The sequence below is a fragment of the Pleuronectes platessa genome, chromosome 1, assembly GCF_947347685.1.
Source record: "Pleuronectes platessa chromosome 1, fPlePla1.1, whole genome shotgun sequence".
Lineage (NCBI taxonomy): Eukaryota > Metazoa > Chordata > Actinopteri > Pleuronectiformes > Pleuronectidae > Pleuronectes > Pleuronectes platessa.
Window position 1 is genome coordinate 10000659 of NC_070626.1, and position 18590 is coordinate 10019248.

An 18590-nucleotide genomic window follows, 5' to 3' on the forward strand; every position below is an offset into this window, starting at 1 on the left:
TTTTCATTGATTTCTCTGAAAATAAGTCATGGAACTTGATAAAAAACTCAAGGGACTGATATTTTATATATGAGTGTGTATAATTTGGTGCTGATCCAAATGAAAATCCAGATCTAGTGAATTTACCCGTAGTTTCAAAAAGTTCCTGCTGAGATTAATTGACCTCCTTTGTACTGCATGCTGCAGTAAGTTTTACCCAAAACTTATTTTTATGTGGATTCTGTTATTGATGCTGTTAAAAAGTGGGTTGTTGTGTGTGAGAAAAGAGGCAACTTTAAACCCACGTGAACAAGAAACCAACAAGAATGTAGAAAAAAAAGTGATCTACTACTGAGTGTTTCTGTAAAACGACCGTGGCAGGAGATGTCATTTAGTGTCATTGTTATTGTGATTATTACTATCACATAGCAATGTTATGGCTGTAGCACTAAATCCTTGTTGCTGTCGGTGTATTGTTCAAAGTGTGTGTGTGTGTGGGTTATCCACTTCTCGACAGATCTGGTTGTGCACTGATAGGATTACAATGATCAAGCCCAATTTAAGCCTCTGAAACAGTGCTCATCCTCTGACTTGTAAATATATAACATCAATATGATCACAGCTTATGTTTACAGTGGGATGAGGAAGATTAATCCCACTGTTTTGACCACTTGTTCGTCCCCAGTCTCCTATCTGCCCTATATGTTCAGATTAAGTCTACATGCACTGACCCAATTCCTTGTCAACCTCCGACTAACCGATACCCCCCCCCCCCCCACCACCACCACCACCAACAACACACATAGAGGAACCCTATCCTACGTCTTACCCCCTTTTTAGTTTTTAGTCAAACTTGAAACCAGCTTAGCAAGCTGACTTTAGAAGTGCCAGATAAGTATTTGTCAACAGAACAGCTGGCACACAATGCCCTCTTGTAGCTTTATGCCACAGCATATGCCAGCCACTCGTAGTGCGTGGTAATTTAGCTGGGGCTGGTTCTACGGGAACAGATGGGCTCAAGTATTGTTATTCTCTCTCCAGCTCCAGGCCCCTGGGGGGAATCACTAAATAAAATCAAAGCAGATGGACCTCTCTGGGCTAGGCTGTGTTTATGATAAACAGCCAGCGCAACCATTGTCCGTCTAACACCTTAACCCCACCCTCCAACACAAACTAACTGGTAACAGGATTACAGTAGTTTAACCTCGCCGGCTCTGCCCCTGCAACTCTATTTCACCAAAACAGCAGCCTAAACCCAAACAAACAGACACAGGAAGTGCATCATGGCTTTACCCTCCTCTGTGGGTAGTTACAATAGTTTCCACGCACCACAACAAGTCCTTTTTTTACCCCCGCTGACCTCAAAATGTTAAATTCTCCCAAAACAGAAACTCTTATTTACGTGCAGATTTAGAACATCTGACGTCTCTGTTCTTTCTCACTCACAGAGTTCCCTGTTGTCCTTTTTTTTATAACCTTGCCAGGATTTTTCATCGCTGGAGTTCTCACATCTGTGTCGTGCACACAGGCCTTGGTGGCAGTGTGGTCACAGTAAACACCCTCCCATCAGGTAACACGGTGTCCCCTCCTCCGGCGTTGTTATACAGAACATGGGAATGCAGGTCGGTTCCCACTTACCATTGAACTCCACATCTACTTTCATTCCCATGGGAAAAGACAGCAATAAACAAAGGAATCCTATCATTGCAGAGGGAAGGTAAATATTTAAGGCCGTTCAGAAAACAGGAAAGCAGTGATTTCCGGCACTAAAGATGAAAAAGAGTTTGAGCTTGAACGGTTTTAAGCCAATCAGTGCTAACCCAATATACCACTTAGGTGTTGTTTTAACTCCATCATGATAACTGGTTTTATTTAGTGTCTTCAAAGGTCACTTTCTGATGATGTCAAAGTAGCGTAATCAAGCTAAATATTTATAGCCACAAGTATCAACTCTGCACTTACTCAATCACTTTAAACCATATTAAAGTGTTTGCATTTTCTGTAGGCTTCAGCAGATTTTTCATCATTACCCTGATTGTTCTTGTTTAACTCCACACTCATTTAGCTGCTCTATCTTTGTAAGTTCATCAGGAGACGACCTCTGACGTCTCTCTCTTGTCTTTGTTGTCTCTTGCTCTTTGCAAAATTCTACAGGTTGATTATCTACAAGCTTTATCAGCTCTAAAACAGCTTTTACAGAAATACAATTGTAGTTAAATAAAAGTCAATATTCATCTTATCCTCAACTAGATCCGAAATCAGATGTCAAGTTCCATTCATCAAAATTTGATGTGGCAGGAAGGTTTTAGCTTTAAATCCTGAACTGCGTCAAAACTGAGCTCCTCCGAATAAACAAAAACCCTATTCCACAATTATTATTAACATTGTAGTTATTATTAATAACGATAAATTATGATGATGATGTTAAAGAATATAGAGATTCAAGGAATTCACGTCTTTTAGAATCACAAGCAAGGACAGAGAACATTTAGAAATTCAATTCCAATTTTTGTAACTTCTTGTTGCAGTAAAGTTCCTGTTCATTGAACCATGGCCAGCTCTGCATTCTGTATTGTTTTGATGCTGCTGAAGAGAACAGTGATCTTAACATTTGCACTCATCTAAGTAACACCCAAGTCCCTCTCCACATCTTCAGAAAGGACCCTGACTGCTAGGATGAAGAATTAATTGCCTCTAAAGCAACTGCGACCAGATGTTGTTGCTCCTAAGAGCCAGGTGTGGATAAATTGCATATGCAGAATGTGTGTAAAATATTTAAAGTCGTATCTTTCACTTAAGGTGTGAAGTGCTTTTATTGCCCATCACTGCTTTGAGTATGGCGAGAGGAAAGGCCGGCGGCCCCCCTGGGCCTGCCATGCTGCAGCTCAGCACCTGTGGTGTTAAGACTGCACATGATGAGGCTGAGGGAGTGAGACGTTAGCGTGGCGGCGCGGTGGGTCTGCGTGGTGCACGGGTGGGTGTGTCGGTGGAGGGTGTTCATCCACCTGGTCGACTCCTAATTCCCTCCTGTCTGCCACCTTTAACACTGCATTATTTACAGGTGCTGTCTGGATGGAGACACAAGCTGCTCTCTGTTTTAAATATGGATGTGTGTGTGTGTGTGTGCGTGTGTGTGTGTGTGTGTGTGTGTGAGAGAGAGAGACTGCTTAAAGAGGGGAACAGAGTCATGACATGTCTATATTCATACCACATATCCACATAGAAATGTTCTGTTTCAAAAACATGAATTGGACACTCCTGATTTTACAGCAGCAGCTACAGAGAAGCTGCTTATTGAAATGTATGATGCTCTGTTTGTCTTCCTTTTACAATTGTGCTCTAGGTGACACCAACTATAATAATGAAAAAGGGTTTTCATTTTGGTTGAATATTGGTTTCACATTAAACCTGTGAGTCTAGCAGAGTCTAAAAGTGCAAATAACTGGACAATTTTTTTTACTTTTCTTCTTTAGTAAAAGTAAGTGAATACTATATATACTTGAAGTATTAAAATGTAAAGTACATGCTGAGTTTAGTCCATTCCCTTATGTAATGGTCTCCTACATCATTATGAGTCTGTGAGGTGGCACCTCTGCTGCAGCAGACGCACTTTGCTCTTGTTGAAGGAGGCGGGGTCTAATGTTCCCTGCCTGCTCTGATTGGATCAGTGGACCAATGCCCCCCACCTTTAAAAAAAAATACAAATGATAATTGATATCTAGAGGAGTACTCCAAAATGAATTTACTTCAGTAAAGTACAGGTAGATTAAAAGTACAGTAACTATGTAAATGTACTTTGTTATATTCCACCACTACCAGCAGAAATACCAGACTGGGCACCAGGTTAACTTGGCTACAATAGCTACTCATGCTTTATTTAAGAGTGATGTAAGTGATCATTTGAAACATTTCAAATTAAAATGTCATTTCCCTCGGACACGACGTGTACTTAGCAGCAGGCAACCTTTGTAGCCATGGAAACGATAATTATGCTCATAAGATTATCTTCACTGCTCTTGTGTATTTAGGCTTTGAACAGCAGTCTGTGTGAAGCTGGGTTTTGTCGACACATCCATCCACCTTGGACTTTGTCACTCTCTGCTCCATCAGCTGACCTCCACCTTCGCTCCTGTCATAATTACTACGGTCGCCAGAGCTCACCTGACAATAAAACATAACTAGGGCTCGTAATAAGCTGCTGGCAGAGACGATGGGGGTCTTTGGGGTCATTTTTCTGTACAGGAGGAGAAGCAGTGGGGAGAGGATCTGTGACCAATCATCTGAAGGGCCCGTTCACCCCTGCCACTCTGACGCACTCCATGCTATTAACCCCATTACCCACGAGGCAACTTCCAGTACTTAATGTACATAACATCCACCATAATGAAGCACAGCGATTCAAACTCTGGTTAAAATCATTACAAGACTGGTTTGTGACGTGCAGACGTCGTCCTCTTCAATGAGAACAAAATCCCAGTGAGCGTTAGATTAGTTTATGTGAAACGGGTTCCTCTTCACTCATCAATGACCTTTTTATAATCTGAGAAACAATGGTCAGATGGGACCGATTCGTTCAAAGGGCTCTGATGTTATCTGGGGCAAATAATCATGAGTGGATCAAAGGCCAATGAAATAAGCAGTCATACAGACGCATTATTCTCAAAATAGAAAGATTCACTTTAGTGTAGTTTCCCAGGAGCCTATGACTTCCCCCCTGTTTGTTTGATGGTTTGCAAGATTTCACATAAAACCACTGAAAGGATTCCAACACACTTGGTGGAGGGATGCTGCATGTGCGGGAGAAACAACCTATTAAATGTAGGTGTCAAACCGAATGCAGATTTACATTCTGAGAACATTTTCTCAGTTTCCCTGAGAACATTTCATGGATCTTTATGAAAAAAAAGGTACATTTAGAGAACTGATGGAAGAACCCCTAAAATTTTGGAGTGGATTCCATTAAGGGCTTGATCCAGGATTCTTTTTTTTGTCCATTTCTGGCACGTGTAGTGTGCTAATCTCTATGAGCAGGTGAACTTTGGCGTGGACCTTGATAATGATCCTGATGTATCTGACCTCAATACATCGTACATTCAATATCATGATAAAGTGGCCAGTCGCCAGCTGTATGTGCTTTTCTAGAATAACACTGCTATAAACTTTTAGTTTGGTTTACTTAGGTTTATTTGTGTATTTAACACAAGGGGCCATGCACAACACAACCATTGAACCAGCTCACAAAATGTTGAAACAGTTCATAACATATGCAACATCATACAATATATATGTGACATGGCCTCTATGTTAAAAAAATATTCAGAGGTCAATGAACACATGACTGATTTATCTTGAGCCATGTTCTAAGTGCTGTTTAAAAAAATATTGAAGCTTGGAATCCAGTTTGAAATACGATGGTTAAAGATACATTGCTTAAAAACTAATCTGGAACATCTGCAGAAATTACATAATGAAAATGAATTATGTCACCATGTTATAATATAACTAGATGTTTCTTCCCAGAAGCCCCTCTGGACACGGAATCCCAGACAAGGCTCTGTGCTGCCTGCTGAATGGACGAGGAGCGCCCTGTACAGATAAATGCATAAACACCCCTTGTACCCAAACAAAGGCATCAAGCAGGCATTTCATTAGACCATTGTGTGATATGGCAGGCCGCTGCTGTGAATGTATTTATTAGTTTGCGATACATGCCTTTTCCTGTTGTTCCCGGGGCAGAGGATAATGCCGGTTTTGTTCGCGGCCCAGTGTGAACGGCGCCTCGGCTGCCAGCTGTCAGGGCTGATACTGTCTCATTTGGATTCCCAGCCTGCTCGCTGAATGGCTAATTAGATTTGCCATTTTCAATCCACTGATTGCTATACATAGTGGGACAAAGGAGCTGACAGCATGTAGCATTCGAGTCCAACTGTAACAATTAATAACTACGGTAATTAACATGTGTGCCGGGCACCATTGATTATGACATTACCTGCAGAACGGATGGCCTGGCCCCTGCCATTTCATTAAGGAGCACGCGTATAGATTGTTATTAATAAACTGCTCTCTTCAGCTGAGAGGAGGTTATTAATTACACAAATTAGCGGGTGCAAGGGTAATCAAGTTAAGCGGTTTTGTTCACAATAATTGATCTAATTTTTACTGACCATTCCTGTTGGATTGTGTCACACGCCCCCGTGCGAAGAGAAATCACCTCATTAACAAAAGTTTAATCCTAATCATAGTTCTCGCTGTGCCCGGCTTTAAGGTCATATCTGAATGTCAGAACCATTTGAAATTGATTGGTGCTAAATTGAATCAATGTCATGTTTAGAGAAAACAATAACAACTAATGGATGGAGCAAGCCGATCCAAAACAAACAGGTTTATTGGTGGGTGTGTGACAGTGTGTGTACGTGTGCGTGTGTGCGTGTGTGTGTGTGTGTGTGTGTGTCAATGTCCAGAGGGAGGTCTGGCTTGATCTGGCACTTTCATAATTCATTATGTCCATAGTAAAGGAAACGTCACGATCTGGGCAATTAGCGGCAGCTGCAGGGACCTGTCGGTTAGTCTGTGTGTGTGTGTGTGTGGGTGTGTGTGTGTGTGGGTGGGTGTGTGTGTGTGGGGGGGGGGGGGGGGTGCTTACTGGAGAATAGACAGAGATCGAGCACAGACAGCAACAGTGAGACTATATGAACTGAGAAGATGTGAGAAGTAAGTTTAGGGTTCAACAACTATTTTATATATAATGCTAAAAACAACAATAGGATTGAATCCAGGAAATGAAATGCTACATCCGATTTTCAATTCTATGTCATTTAGAAATCTGTATGTTTTTTCATACAAATCTAACAGACCCACAGAAATATTCACTTCGGGTTGGGTGAAGACAAAACTGTTGGGTCTAGGGTTAGGGTTAGGGTCTAGGGCTAGGGTTAGGGGGTTAGGGTTAGGGTTAGGGTTAGAACAAGCATGTGACATTTTCGAATTGTTTCTGAAACGACTCAAGTGGTAGACATTTGTTATTTTGCATATGTTGTGTAGTTGACGGGGCCACAACACAACCCAGAGGTCCACTTCCTTTAATTGGCAGCAGAAACAAATCCTCCTGATCCCTAAAACAAAACTGGTCCAGTTTATTTTTGTGAGTGTTTTTTTTTTTTTCCCGTATAAGTATAGTTTATGTTAAATCCTGCACTCCCAACCTCATCGCCTCTACTTCTTTGCATGTCAACAAATACACATCAGATTTCTATTTCCCCCTTCCACCTGGCAAGAAAAAAGCAGCCATTTTCATCATCCGGAGCGTGTGAAGTTTCACGCTCATTTTTTTTCACAACACATCTTTTATTTTGCACTGCTCCTTTCTCCCTCTTTTTTCTCCCTTCCTCTCCCTTCCTGCATATGAAATCCTTCCATTCTTGGCTGCCAACACCAAAAGATGCAGCCAATCATCTCCAAGCGATGGCAGTTACAATTTTCTGTGAACAATTTGCTGCCTTAAGAGGAAAATTGCTTTCAATATAAGGTCCCTTTGAAAGACAACAACAATAAAAAAGATATAACTGTAATACGTCGGCCCCTGTCAGCACTTGGCCAGGACGGCTTCAGTGGGAGCGTATGACTGGGGGATGAGGTGCTTACAAGTCAGCCTTGTATTATCAGCATCTGTGTGAGACAGTTCTGGCAAATGAATCCCCACTTTGAACATAACAGCGTGGCATCCCATGAAAATGACAGCCATGAGCAGTGGTTGTCAGATATGCTCCTGCCACTGTGATGGTGAATTGTCATTTATTATATGTTGCGCCTGCCCCTGTCAGCTCCTGTTGACTGTGTGTATTGATTTGCAGGAGCCGAGGGGTGCAGAGGTCACTTTGATCAACACTGCAACGCACGGCAATCGCATGGAGCTGGCATGCCATTACCTGCCACAAAACACGGAATATGTTAAGGAACAGTGGACTTCAACGCAGCAATATGGCTGTAATTAGATATGGATGGCCCGAGCTGAGATGGTGAGAGGCTATCTGCTCCCTGAGGCCACTGTGGCTGGAGTCAAGTGTGGCGTCTGCTTGATCTTTTGACTCCACCGCTCTCCTGCTGCCCTCGCTGCGTTTTGTGAACCTCTCGAAGTTAAATATTGTCGTTACAGATGCTCTAAAATCGCCTGGAAGAGCAAAAAGGGTAGTGAAGTGATAGAGATACAAGATGAATTGAGAATTTAGATTTTCTTGTATTCCACTTAGAACAATACCTTTAGAAAGACTCTCCAATCAGACATTATTTGGATTTCCAACCTCACATGTTGCTCATATGTCATGAATAATGTTAAAGACATATGAAAAAATACAAATGTTGATACCAAATTGTATGTATCTAAAGAAAAGCAATGGGGAATATACAAGCAAATATTTGATTTGATTGAATTGGAGACAATAGCATCGTTATGGCAACTTCTTACTCTACAATTCATTTCTGTTTCATTTGAATATATCCAAGGTCAACTGCTTATGTTACATTTACAAGGTTTATATGTTTTTTCTTAGGTGTTCCTGAAGTGAGAAAACAGCAAGAAGTCTCTGCTACCCTGCACCTCCCCCCCCCCCCCCCTTTTTAAGATAGGAATAAAACAACCAAAAGTCAATCCTGTTTATATGCAGTACAATGGAAATCAGGTCAGAAATATCAGATTCCTAAATCTATTCTTCTTCTTTAGTTGTGGATCTAATCATAACAAATACAGGAAACTTTGCAGCATTGATGTGTCAATCACTGAATGTTGCTTTCTGAGATTGTAAATACAAATCATTGCACCATTACTTTGTAAAAATCCCATGTTACAATCTGATACACGGCCTGAGAGGAGAACAAATCGCTACTGACCTTCAGCTGTATTCATTTGTTTCTGTGTTCATGTGTGACTTTTGACTAATGTTGACTTTAACATCAACAACACATCAGAAATTATCCCAAACTAAAACAAAATAAAACCCACTGAACTCTTTGTAATAATTTTGGGCCTGGGTCAGGGAAGAATATAATTTTAGTGGTGAAGTAGTTTAAATAACATTACATTTAGGGTTCTGGATTTTTATTTCTCACTTTCCTCAACTTCTTCTTCACTTTCAGGTTGTCATGCACAGATGTTAAATACAAAATAATTTGTTCCACAATTGTTGTTTATTGCTTTTAAATTCTTTCCTTTTTAGTTGACATATTTCATTGTGCTATATAATACTAAGTTAAGTCTATTCTCTTGAGCAGATACATATAATTAAGAGTAAAATATATGTAGTTTGTTTTTTATTTCCACTGTTTAGGACTAATACTGTTCGACCTTGGTGGAGGTTTCCATTGAACCCATTTAAAACCCATTAAGATGCACCTTTGTTCATTTGAAAAAAAGAAAGAACTGAGGGGCCTGTGCCACTGATGCGACAGCAGCAATATGCTTTTATTGGCTCAGACGCTGGTGGTAATAATTAGGTGTTTACTTTGACTGCATTGTTGTAGAAGGAATGTGTCTCAATGCTGTGCTGTGAGTGAGAGCCTGGGTGAGTGGCGTTATTGCGTGGGCCAGCCGTGCTGCTGTCTGTCGGGCCTGTCAAAGTCATGAGAGGATCACTTTATCATCGTTTGTCTGCCGTGTCTGATGCTATTGAGTAGGAGGGAGCCCTTAGGGAAATGGGGGCAGGCTGCTGTATTTGCTGTATGCTCCTTTTTTTTTACTGGCCGGGCTTTATCAGAATTGTTGTTACAGCCTGTCAAATTGCTTGGTAAGGTTTGTGACACTGCTTACAAAAACTCACAGCCCGGACTCATGTGGTATTACTCAATATGATGGCTCATCAAGAACTCAGAGGCAGTTAAACAAAGGCTTGACGGGGTAGAACTATGGCTGCATCTACACACCATCACAAAATATCATCATACTGCACTGGTGTGTATAGTTTCTATTGGTTTATTGCACATTTACTGTGCAGTAAAAACTTTATTATCCCAGCAAGACTTTCTTTTTCCCCTTGTGACTTTTATTTAATACAGAGAAAGTTTGGTTATGTGTTTCCAGCCGGTGTATAACATGACTAAATGCTTATTAATGCTTAATGTTCGTTACAGAAACGGTCCGCAGTTTTTGTTCATTTCATCTGTATTAGTAAACGTTTGATAAAAGCCTACACATGTGGACCAAACAGCGCAGTACCACTTGATATCATGGGGAGGCAGTGCGGCCAATAGTTCAAGCATGACAATCAAAGGACACAAGGAAAAGTATTTTTGAGAAGAGGTTTCGTGAGTTGGTAAGAAACTACAGTTGTTTACATGATATTAATCTACTCTACTTTCTTAACTGGTACATTATCACAACCTCCCCCTCTGTCGACTTGTTTGTTGTTGTCCGAACCTCTCGACTCTGCTCTTTCCTCATGCGGATGTATTGCTTAACAATCTCTCTAATGTAAAGGACAAATTGCAGTATGTGGTCAGTGACAGTTGAATCGCAGACGTAACCTGTTTCATATGTAAAAGCAGCATTAATGAGTCTACAGCTATGTCAGCAGTTCTGTGAGACTGTCCTTAGGTATTTATGCTAACATCACAATGCTAACATATACACAATTAACATGGATGTTTGGCAGGTATAATGTTAGCATGTTCATCATCCTAGTTGAGCAAGTAAGGATGCTAACGATTGCTAATTAGTAATAAACAATAAGTACAGTTGATGCTCATGGGACTGTAGTTGCTTATTTTTGCGATCATAAAAAAAACATTCATAGAACTTTTAGATATATTCACTTTACTATCAATATATATTAAAATGTTTTGTATTCTCAACATAAAGGCCCAAAAGGGATTTAGGTGTCTCTTTACTAAGGCAGATATTAAGAGGGCTGTTTATATACAGCTTGATAAAAAATACAGCCTCTCACCATCATTTGATATCAGTACATCCAGCTGTATTAAAACATGACACAACATTAGGAGCTTGTTCGTGCAACATTACAATACAGAAGCAAATGACTCGTGCTATAAGCCTGAGCACAGGAAATCACCATATTATTCCGAAGCATTACACTCAAATGAAACTGATGAAACTTCCTGTGGAAGTGAACAGTTGTGCTGCGGCCCAGCAGAATGAGGTTAATGAGCTCTGACTGGTATTATAGCATTCACAGACCATGGCGACTCAAACAGACCAGTTTGCATGACTCAGAGTTACTTTTGCTGAGATTATCACGGGCAGCTCAGCAGGTATTATGAACTCAATAGGCTGTATCAGACATGGTTGGACAATATGGATGATTCACTTACTGTTAAAACACGTGTCACTGCCGGTAAGCAGACATGCCAGCTGGCTCTCCAGAGTCTGTGTAATCATCAATTAGAAAGCTCATATCTACATCTTTGAAATGAGAGGACTATTTCTTGGTGAATTTCCCAAGCATGCATTGAAAATAATGTTAGCTCAGAGAGGCAGACTGTCACCTGGGTCACCGCAGGGCTGTGTGTGCACCAATACGATAAAGCTCAGTGATACTGAATGAGCGCCCTCACAGTTATCGTTAGAAGTTTGAGCGGAGAGGTGTCTATGTACATCCATCTCGACAAAGACGCTGCATGTATTAATCACTGCTCTGGGGCGATCCACAAAGCAAAATTGATTAATATTTGCTTTCAAAATGACATGGCTTGATGCATGGGGCCTCTCCACATGTAAATGAACACTTTAAAGGAGATGAATAGCCTCAACGGAGGATTGTAAAGTTCAAACAGCAGATTTGCATATTTATATTACACGTTACTGATAATAAGCCGGGCAGGACTCAGTAAATGCAATCCGTTTGTCAATGTACAATTCCTACATCACAAAACTGGGTCTTCTGCGAACAGATATGTTCAATTACCTGCTACAATAGCCGGGCTGAAAATGTATTGCACTGGGTTTTGACTTCATAATACAATTTAGATGAAGACAGAGACATGAGACAATTGATGATTCATTTAGGATGGTGCATCAAACAAAAAAAGATAAAACGGGGAAGAAAATCTAATTTCAGTAACATTGTACATAAAAACAAGAATGACCAGAAAGATTAAAGAAAAAATAATCATATGTTTAGAAAAAAGTGCTGTTATTGTTTGCTGGAAGACAACTTAGAATCTGCACTGATGCAACATCACAGCAGCAGCTCAACCAAACCAGCTATGACAGGTTTTATGTTCAAAGTGTTTTTTCTGCAGTCATCACTTTCTTTTGGAGCCACAGCTCGCCTTCACATGGATTTCCTGTTCCTAAAGAGAGATACACAAACTGGTGACCACTAGAGAGACACACTGCCACTAGGTTTTGTGAGGGAGAAAAACAGGAAGCTTGTGGTGTCCAGCAGTGTCCACGATGATGTCACTTTACTCACTTCAGCTAAGCACTATGCCAGAGTTTCCACTACTGCTGCTTCACTGAGCTGTAACACAGAGTCGCAGGCAGCAGCCAAGAAGGTCAACGCTTTTTAAATGTCAGTTGGTTTAGATAAAATTATAGATTAGTGATAATAGTTATTAAATTCACTGTGCAGCCAGCACAGTGAATAATACTATTAACATAATAATGAAACAATGCTCTTCCAGTTAGCTGACGTTAATGATCCTGTATCAGTGAAGTTACAAAAGTGAACTGGCATGTTCATAAAAATGGCAAAATATATGGTTTAACATACAGTATGAAACTTCAGCCACTAGGGGTCCCTCTATCAAAACGCGAACAAAAAACCTTGTTTTCGGCCTGAGGCAGTGTGGGATCATGGGAGTTATTGTCTTCACCACCATTGTTGATGAAAACCATGAAAACAAACGTCATAATCCATTAAGAGTGCAAACACAAACTGTGGGAGGAAGAATCAGCCAACTAGCTAACTTGCTAACTGGGAAGCATGTTTTACCTTCGTCATAGACTGACATCATTTGTCTTGTAAGTTATAGAAGAAACAGGTAAAATGGATATGATGCAATTAATTGGTGATCAAGAAGAAAAGTCCTGTTAACTGGAATTAAATTAGGGATTTATCTGGGTTTAAACATGTTGGAATAGGACAATCTTTTTTTACCATACATCTGGTCATTTTCGACATTTTAATGTTTGTCATACATTATATCTTTAAGTGAAGATTCATAGAAAGTAGATTTTTTGCCTGAAAATCAAAGATGGACATGAAACAAAACATGTCATGGTATTAAGTCTCAGTGAAGAAATGTGCTCAGGTGTCAAATGGTAAAAGGTTGTCAATAATTCTGCTCGATAAATGACTGAAACCATTAGATCTAGTTGTATATCTCAAGAGTTAATCGCTTTTTGTTAATCAACAATTGATTGGAATTCTAAATTCCCTTTAGACATGGTCGTTAATAGGTTATGACACTTGTTTGTTTTTGTTGAACACTGTGGTCTAAAGAATTTCTGAATATTGCGAGAACTTGCGATAGCTGCAGTTTCTGCAGCAGTAACTAGGAGGAGGATATCAGAGGACAAAAAGTAAACACATTTTAATTCTGGGTCTTGCAGACTTTTGAAGAAGTGGTCACTATTTACTTAAATTGCATTTGATTTACCTGCAATGCTCTTTACTCATGAAACTCCAAAACTGTTTTGTGGAGTCCAATACTTCACCAACCCCATCAGCATACTGGTTAGTAGATAATGAGAGAATTCTCATTTTGAGGTGAACTATCCCTTTAAATTACCCAAACTTCAAACATATATAGTTGTTAAAAGTTTGGAATTCATAACATTAATGTGTCATGAGTCAAAGTTGTGCTAATCGTAAGTTTTCCTTCAACAGCCTGCCCGTGACCATACTGCCATGACACAGGAAGCTCCACTAATTTAACTATACATTGTCCAATCCGCACAAGACATAACATGTTTCATGTTATTCGTCCACAGTGCAAACGAATAATGCAACCAACTGTGTCAACCAACCTCAAGCTACTACAACACAAACGCAGCACGCGAACTGCGAGAGCCAAACCATCATGCTTGCAGCTTTAATTCTCATTCAATTTTTATTTATATCATTTAGTCATGATCGAAATGATCGTATTCCTCATTAACTAAGTGTCATTAAGCATGGCACTGAGTTCTGGTGTTTAGTAGCTCCAGAAGTTTAGATGGGCAACTGTTAACCATAATCATAACAAGTTCCTAGACAACAGGAACTCAATAAACCAGTTGGTTACTAAGCGCTTAGTGTTCTTTCATCTAGATATGAAGAACTATAATAGCTGATATCAGATACCAAATACCAACTTGAATGGCCTCAGTGATATGAGGGATGGAGGAGAACATATGTTGCATGAAACCATTGGAAGAGAAAGATGATACGGCCAAAACAAAACACAATATATGAGTAATCTAATATGTGCCATATGTTGACCATACATATAGGACCTCCTCTCTTTGTCAGAGTGAAAAATGAAATCAAATATCACAAATGAGCAGAGGCCATTAAATTAAGATGATAGAGGCTAACAGAGTGTAACACACACCATCCTTTGACTGGGACATTTTTTTGTGTTTGGCTGACACTCAATATCTCAAGGTTTTTTTGCCCCCTCTCTTTTTCATCAGGTGAATTGCTCCCATTGAGCTCCTTAGCAAGTCATTATAGTGCGGTGCTTAGAGTGGGAGTAGCCGGGACTCCAGGTGTTAAAACGCACTTGGCTCGGACAAAAGCCCAAAGCTGCGGGAGAGTGAGTCCGCCTGACTGCTCCTCCTCACCTTCTCCTCTCCTTCACCCTGTTAGAGGGCACTTCAGGTCTGTGAGCTGCCTCATAGACATGCTAGTTCACAGGTTTCATATGTAAAAGCATGTCAGGTGCAGACATTTGTTAATCACATTCATTTATAAATATCTAACTCTCTGCTCCAAGCCAAAATATTACCTTAATAATTGCCTTAATAGAGATTGCTGCTTTGGTTCCCTTTTGGCCTCTGACTGAATTTGTGCCCTTTTTACCAACATTTATTTTAATTTCTTTTTATAAATCTATATACATTTTTTACATGGCCTATATCACATCAGTTCCCAATTTGAAATTAGTTGTAATGCCCAACAACTGCAGGATTCCTTTTTTTACTATTCACTTTGGGTTAAACAATGGTGTTTTAAAATGTTCCTTAATTTTTCAGGGATTAATTTCTCAAAGGACACTTTGAGTGTATGGGTGCATGAATATATAAATGTGTACTCAAAAGATGCACATGTAACTTTATTTTTATAAATGTTGTAAGTGGGGTGCCATTTTCTTTTCCCCTTGAGCCCCTGCCTCCAAAAATGTCTGTGCACGGCCCTGTATGAGCTCTTCACATTTACATCCTGATGTTGCACTACCATGTTTCTACAGTAGGTCAGAACAAAGAAACCAAACACATGTCTTTAAAATGGTCTCATAAAAATACATTTGTTCAGAAACATACATCTGTGGCAGGCCAACACCTCCTGAAAAGGTTTACAGTACTACACATGCTTCATACTAAAACACTCAGCAGATATTTAGTTCACACTCTTCAAATCACCTTCTCTCTGTATCCAATAAGAAAGTTAGTTTTGCTAATTAATTGGACATAAAAATCAAACCGGAGACAGATGCAGATTTAATTTAATTTGCTACAATTGCTGTGACTATTGGAGAATAAAAAAAATGTTGTTAGTGTATTTATGAAACCGGTGTTGGCAAGGACAGGAGAGCGGTTGAGACCTTGTGCTGTGGCCGAGCCATAAATCTCCATCATTTTTAACAAGAAGAGACAGGAACCAATTTGTGAGATTTATGTTTTTTTCTCTCAAATATGAACCATGAACAGACATATCTGTCAAGCGATGATGATAAAGCTAAATCTAATCAGGGTGGAAAATGAATTTTAACGGGCTTGTCGTTACAATTTAAGTCTAATAAGGAGCTACTCCTTCTGTCACGTTAATTCAATTCCCAATCACAATGATCTCCACAGAACGCAGAAACTTCTGAACCATAAAGAGGGGCTTTAAGGGCAAGCATTGCATGTTTGAGAGGGAGAGATATATTCTGTAATTGAATAATAAACAATGTCTAAATTGCATTATAGTCATCCAGAGTAAGTGGATTAGTGGGAAAAATGCAAGTAAACCACATAATAATAACATATAAAGAAATGGATTGAGAGCAGTCTGCTGGTCATTGATGGGACAGGAAGGGTCTGTGCTGCGCGGCCTCTGTGGCTCTCTGAATGTGCCACTTTAAGCCGGCCTCCTCAACAACAGACGTCTCATGGTGAGTGAGCGTGGACAAGCTCGCTCACACATGTATGCAGACATAAATCACGCTCCTGACTGTAAATAAAAACATACAACATGAAGTATTAGCTTCAGGTTCTGCGTGTGAGAGACTGTGTTCTTATACAGGCTCCGACCTGAGTTTAAGCAAATATTAGTATCACAGAATCATTGATATGTTTGGATACTATTAGGATTAGAATAAAGGTGATAGATGAAGGAATCTGACCTCATTCCAAAGGAGAGGGAGAAAATCAGAAAACAAAGTTAGTGTGTTGAGGTAGAAGAACATGTGAAGTGCTCAATCCAATCATTACACATGGGGAGTCATGTAACTGTGGTGGAAATTAATCAGTGAGCCAATGCGCTGACTTGGATTTCAACAAATTAATTAGTTTTCTTCACTAGAATATTCTCACAAGTTCTGAATTGCTTAATGGAGCCTCCACAGCAGACACAAACTCTGCTGTACAGTGGTGCTAAGTTGGAACTTTTGTATTAGCTTCCTGGATAAGATGTTATTGGATATTCTAGGCCGCCCATCCTTTGGTTTTAAAGCCGATGAAATTAGATTTGTGAGCTTTATCTCCATCAGTGGGACCTCTTATACAAAACCACACACACATTAAACACACACACAGCCACATGCACCTTCACCCACTGACCACAGAGACAGCATTTTTTTCCCCCACTGGAGGAATCATGCGGGGCATCCCGAAAGAGTGAATAACTCAGTTCAGCTCACCCAGCATGCCTTGTCGTGCATGGTGTAATCTGATAATATCAATCATAATTGTGTTAGATGTAATCCATCTGACTTTCAGTTTGTCAGGGTCAGGGAAGAAAGCAGGCCCCCACTTGCCATCAATTATCAGACATGAGAGAGTATTGGATGGAGCTCTCCTCTATAAATAATATGGTGGGGACCCGGCGCTGCTGATCGATGTTGTACAGTTCCACTGTCATAGCTTTAATGGCAGCTGGCTTTCTTGGCTGTGCGGATCAATAGCGTGTCTCCTCGGGGCTCAGTCTGGGTCCAGGTCATGCCTGGTGACGGGGACGTAAATGACACCTCTGTTGTGATTGGAAAAATGAAATCCTTTTGGGCTATTTAGTCCCACTACTGGGTGCTCGGTCTTTTTCCACCACAGCTCCTGGAGGAGACACCTGTTGAGACGAGTTGGATCTTCCTCTGATAATCTGCTGATACTTTTCTTCTTTAAAGAAGTTATTTTTCCCTTTCAGAATAAAATCCCTGGTTAAATGTATTTGCAATGTGTATCTTGATAATTATCCGTCAAACTCTCCTATTTGACTGATCTCTGTATCTTTTAGTGAAGGCAACCTCACAAAAATATGTATATGTTTACATTTTTATCAAGAACGAAAAAACCAAGCACTACAGAGTTTTATTTCCCATGTTCCCAGGGTGTATAAACAAGGAAAGTGAGCCCTTTAAATTCCAAACAGCGTGGTTTGAAGTGATGTCTAATTGAAAAACATGAAGAGGCACAGCTGCTCAGTCTGAATGTCAATGGAAGCATGAATGACAGGCAGCACAGCAGGCAACCAGGCCAAGATTGCTTGGCCGAGACTTACGAGACACATAAACAAACACACACACAAACCGAGTTAACATGGAGACGCAGACACAAGCCAAACTAGGTGGTATCAACAAAAAAAGAAAAAAACAGGCAAATAAAACCAAGAGGAGAGAAAGATGGTCAGTGTTCTTCCTTCAAAGAAATACAAGGTTAAACAACCTGACCCATGAAAACCAAGATGTTTATCATAAAGACCTAATACACGAAAAGCACCGAAACAATTAATACATTTCCGCTACACAAACACTCAAACACACACACACACACACACACACACACAAAGCAAAACAGAGATAAATAATCAACAACAGAGCTAACAGAGACACAGTGTAAACATAATATTTTGGATGAGCAAAACGCTCACATGTCGGCTTCACGTGTAAAAATACTGCTACCCCATCTCTGGGCTGAGCAGATAGACGTGAGATAAGAGCTGTTCCTGTCACAGAGAGGCCACAGAGCCGACACAGATCTGTCTCCTCTTCTTTTTCTCTGTGGGCAGACTGTAAGGGTCTCGGGCATGAGGAAGGATAAACTTAACATTTGTTATTAACAGAGACGTGGGTCAGTGGGCAAGCAAGGTCTCGATTGCCTGTTGGCCTCTTCTGTTGTTCTTTTTTCCTCCCTGGTTTTTACTAAACTGGGACGAAAAATGAGACGCGAGAGTGTCATCTTTCAGACTTCGGACATTTCTGTT